Source organism: Vanacampus margaritifer, unplaced genomic scaffold (assembly GCF_051991255.1).
Source record: "Vanacampus margaritifer isolate UIUO_Vmar unplaced genomic scaffold, RoL_Vmar_1.0 HiC_scaffold_37, whole genome shotgun sequence".
Taxonomy (NCBI): Eukaryota; Metazoa; Chordata; class Actinopteri; order Syngnathiformes; family Syngnathidae; genus Vanacampus; species Vanacampus margaritifer.
In genome coordinates, this window is record NW_027520747.1 from 1 (window position 1) to 5,000 (window position 5,000).

Consider the following 5,000-nt stretch of genomic DNA (forward strand, 5'->3'; position numbering starts at 1 on the left):
ACATTTGCCCCCCCCCAAATCCTGGTTCTCCAAAAATTTCAAAGTCAACTTTTTTTGAAATATTTTCAGAGTGCCACCTCTGGAGCCTCTGCAGCGGGGGCTCTCGCCTGCCTGGTCACCCGTCATTCATTTCAATGGGGGGGGGGGGGGGGGGGGCGGGGGGATATGGACGCCTGGTCACCCGGCATTCATTTCAATGGGGAGATTGGAGCCCTGGGCATCCGGCCTTCATTTCAATGGGGGATTTGGACGTCTGGTCACCCGCCATTCATTTCAATGGGGAGATTGGAGCCCTGGGCACCCGGCCTTCATTTCAATGGGGGATTTGGACGCCTGGTCACCCGCCATTCATTTCAATGGGGGGATTTGGACGCCTGGTCACCCGGCATTCATTTCAATGGGGAGATTGGAGCCCTGGGCATCCGGCCTTCATTTCAATGGGGGATTTGGACGCCTGGTCACCCGCCATTCATTTCAATGGGGAGATTGGAGCCCTGGGCACCCGGCCTTCATTTCAATGGGGGATTTGGACGTCTGGTCACCCGCCATTCATTTCAATGGGGAGATTGGAGCCCTGGGCACCCGGCCTTCATTTCAATGGGGGATTTGGACGCCTGGTCACCCGCCATTCATTTCAATGGGGGGATTTGGACGCCTGGTCACCCGGCCTTCATTTCAATGGGGGATTTGGACGCCTGGTCACCCGCCATTCATTTCAATGGGGAGATTGGAGCCCTGGTCACCCGGCCTTCATTTCAATGGGGGATTTGGACGCCTGGTCATTCGCCATTCATTTCACTGGGGAGATTGGAGCCCTGGGCACCCGGCCTTCATTTCAATGGGGGATTTGGACGCCTGGTCACCCGCCATTCATTTCAATGGGGAGATTGGAGCCCTGGGCACCCGGCCTTCATTTCAATGGGGGATTTGGACGCCTGGTCACCCGCCATTCATTTCACTGGGGAGATTGGAGCCCTGGGCACCCGGCCTTCATTTCAATGGGGGATTTGGACGCCTGGTCACCCGCCATTCATTTCACTGGGGAGATTGGAGCCCTGGGCACCCGGCCTTCATTTCAATGGGGGATTTGGACGCCTGGTCACCCGCCATTCATTTCACTGGGGAGATTGGAGCCCTGGGCACCCGGCCTTCATTTCAATGGGGGATTTGGACGCCTGGTCACCCGCCATTCATTTCAATGGGGAGATTGGAGCCCTGGGCACCCGGCCTTCATTTCAATGGGGGATTTGGACGCCTGGTCACCCGCCATTCATTTCAATGGGGGGATTTGGACGCCTGGTCACCCGGCCTTCATTTCAATGGGGGATTTGGACGCCTGGTCACCCGCCATTCATTTCAATGGGAAGATTGGAGCCCTGGTCAAGCCCTGAAGAGAGACGCTCTCCCCCTGGTCCATGGCGCTCTCCCCCTGGTCCATGGAGTCCCGCAAACGGCCATCATCAAGCCCCGAAGACAGGCGCTCTCCCACTGGTCCGTGGAGCCCCGAAGACACGCGCCAACAGCCAGCATCAAGCCCCCAAAGAGAGGCGCTCTCCCCCTGGTCCTTGGAGCCCCGCCGACGGCCAGCGACAAGCCCCGAAGTGAGGCGCTCTCCTCCTTGTTCGGCACATGCACGCACACACACCCCTCCGCACGAGCCCCTGTGCGCCCGGCGCGCCCGCAGTTGGAAGAAGGGAAAGAGGGGGAAGAGCTGGAAGTGCTGGAAGTGCTGGAAGTGCTGGAAGTGCTGGAAGTGCTGAAAGTGCTGAAAGTGCTGAAAGTAAAGGGGAAAGCGGACAGCGGCCAGCGGACAGCGGCCAGCGGACAGCGGCCAGCGGACAGCGGCGACAGGCCAAATGTGCTGAGGGCGGCCGCCTATAGTGCTCCTATTTCGGCTATGGCAGGCGCTCTCCCCCTGGTCCATGGCGCTTTCCCCCCGGTCCATGGAGCCCCGTCAACAGCCAGCAACAAGCCCCAAAGAGAGGCGCTCTCTCCCTGGTCCATGGAGCCCCGCCAACAGGCATCAAGCCCCGAAGAGAGGCACTCTCCCCCTGGTCCATGGCGCTCTCCCCCTGGTACATGGAGCCCCGCCAACAGCCAGCAACAAGCCCCGAAGAGAGGCGCTCTCCCCCTGGTCCATGGAGCCCCGCCAACAGGCATCAAGCCCCGAAGAGAGGCGCTCTCCCCCTTGTCCATGGCGCTCCAGGATGGGGGGGCCAAATGTGCTGAGGGCGGCCGCCCATAGAGCTCTTATTTCGGCTATGGCAGGCGAGAGCCCCCGCTGGAGGTGGCACTCTGAAAATATTTCGAAAAAAGTTGACTTTGAAAAATTTTGAGAACCAGGATTGGGGGGCCAAATGTGCTGAGGCAGGCCGCCTATAGTGCTCCTATTTCGGCTATGGCAGGCCCTCTCCCCCTGGTCCATGGCGCTCTCCCCCTGGTCCATGGAGCCCCGCCAACAGCCAGCAACAAGCCCCAAAGAGAGGCGCTCTCCCCCTGGTCCATGGAGCCCCGCCAACAGGCATCAAGCCCCGAAGAGAGACGCTCTCCTCCTTGTTCGGCACATGCACGCACACACACCCCTCCGCACGAGCCCCTGTGCGCCCGGCGCGCCCGCAGTTGGAAGAAGGGAAAGAGGGGGAAGAGCTGGAAGTGCTGCAAGTGCTGGAAGTGCTGGAAGTGCTGAAAGTGCTGAAAGTGCTGAAAGTAAAGGATAAAGCGGACAGCGGCCAGCGGACAGCGGCCAGCGGACAGCGGCGACAGGCCAAATGTGCTGAGGGCGGCCGCCTATAGTGCTCCTATTTCGGCTATGGCAGGCGCTCTCCCCCTGGTCCATGGCGCTCTCCCCCTGGTCCATGGAGCCTCGCCAACAGCCAGTAACAAGCCCCAAAGAGAGGCGCTCTCTCCCTGGTCCATGGAGCCCCGCCAACAGGCATCAAGCCCCGAAGAGAGGCACTCTCCCCCTGGTCCATGGCGCTCTCCCCCTGGTACATGGAGCCTCGCCAACAGCCAGCAACAAGCCCCGAAGAGAGGCGCTCTCCCCCTGGTCCATGGCGCTCCAGGATGGGGGGGCCAAATGTGCTGAGGGCGGCCGCCTATAGTGCTCTTATTTCGGCTATGGCAGGTGCTCTCCCCCTGGTCCATGGCGCTCTCCCCCTGGTCCATGGAGCCACGCCAACAGCCAGCAACAAGCCCCAAAGAGAGGCGCTCTCCCCCTGGTCCATGGAGCCCCGCCAACAGGCATCAAGCCCCGAAGAGAGGCGCTCTCCCCCTGGTCCATGGCGCTCCAGGATGGGGGGGCCAAATGTGCTGAGGGCGGCCGCCTATAGTGCTCTTATTTCGGCTATGGCAGGTGCTCTCCCCCTGGTCCATGGCGCTCTCCCCCTGGTCCATGGAGCCACGCCAACAGCCAGCAACAAGCCCCAAAGAGAGGCGCTCTCCCCCTGGTCCATGGAGCCCCGCCAACAGGCATCAAGCCCCGAAGAGAGGCGCTCTCCCCCTGGTCCATGGCGCTCCAGGATGGGGGGGCCAAATGTGCTGAGGGCGGCCGCCTATAGTGCTCTTATTTCGGCTATGGCAGGTGCTCTCCCCCTGGTCCATGGCGCTCTCCCCCTGGTCCATGGAGCCACGCCAACAGCCAGCAACAAGCCCCAAAGAGAGGCGCTCTCCCCCTGGTCCATGGAGCCCCGCCAACAGGCATCAAGCCCCGAAGAGAGGCGCTCTCCTCCTGGTCCATGGCGCTCCAGGATGGGGGGGCCAAATGTGCTGAGGGCGGCCGCCTATAGTGCTCTTATTTCGGCTATGGCAGGTGCTCTCCCCCTGGTCCATGGCGCTCTCCCCCTGGTCCATGGAGCCACGCCAACAGCCAGCAACAAGCCCCAAAGAGAGGCGCTCTCCCCCTGGTCCATGGAGCCCCGCCAACAGGCATCAAGCCCCGAAGAGAGGCGCTCTCCCCCTGGTCCATGGCGCTCCAGGATGGGGGGGCCAAATGTGCTGAGGGCGGCCGCCTATAGTGCTCTTATTTCGGCTATGGCAGGTGCTCTCCCCCTGGTCCATGGCGCTCTCCCCCTGGTCCATGGAGCCACGCCAACAGCCAGCAACAAGCCCCAAAGAGAGGCGCTCTCCCCCTGATCCATGGAGCCCCGCCAACAGGCATCAAGCCCCGAAGAGAGGCGCTCTCCTCCTGGTCCATGGCGCTCCAGGATGGGGGGGCCAAATGTGCTGAGGGCGGCCGCCCATAGTGCTCTTATTTCGGCTATGGCAGGCGAGAGCCCCCGCTGGAGGTGGCACTCTGAAAATATTTCGAAAAAAGTTGACTTTGAAAAAATTTGAGAACCAGGATTGGGGGGCCAAATGTGCTGAGGGCGGCCGCCTATAGTGCTCTTATTTCGGCTATGGCAGGTGCTCTCCCCCTGGTCCATGGCGCTCTCCCCCTGGTCCATGGAGCCCCGCCAACAGCCAGCAACAAGCCCCAAAGAGAGGCGCTCTCCCCCTGGTCCATGGAGCCCCGCCAATAGCCAGCAACAAGCCCCAAAGAGAGGCGCTCTCCCCCTGGTCCATGGAGCCCCGCCAACAGGCATCAAGCCCCGAAGAGAGGCGCTCTCCCCCTGGTCCATGGCGCTCTCCCCCTGGTCCATGGAGCCCCGCCAACAGCCAGCAACAAGCCCCAAAGAGAGGCGCTCTCCCCCTGGTCCATGGCGCTCCAGGATGGGGGGGCCAAATGTGCTCACTGAGGCCGCCCATGGCGCTCCTATTTCGGCTATGGCAGGCGAGAATCCCCCTGGGAAGTGGCACTCTGAAAATATTTTGAAAAAAGTTGACTTTGAAAATTTTTGAGAACCAGGATTTGGGGGGCCAAATGTGCTGAGGCAGGCCGCCCATGGCGCTCCTATTTCGGCTATGGCAGGCGAGAATCCCCCTGGGAAGTGGCACTCTGAAAATATTTTGAAAAAAGTTGACTTTGAAAATTTTTGAGAACCAGGATTTGGGGGGCCAAATGT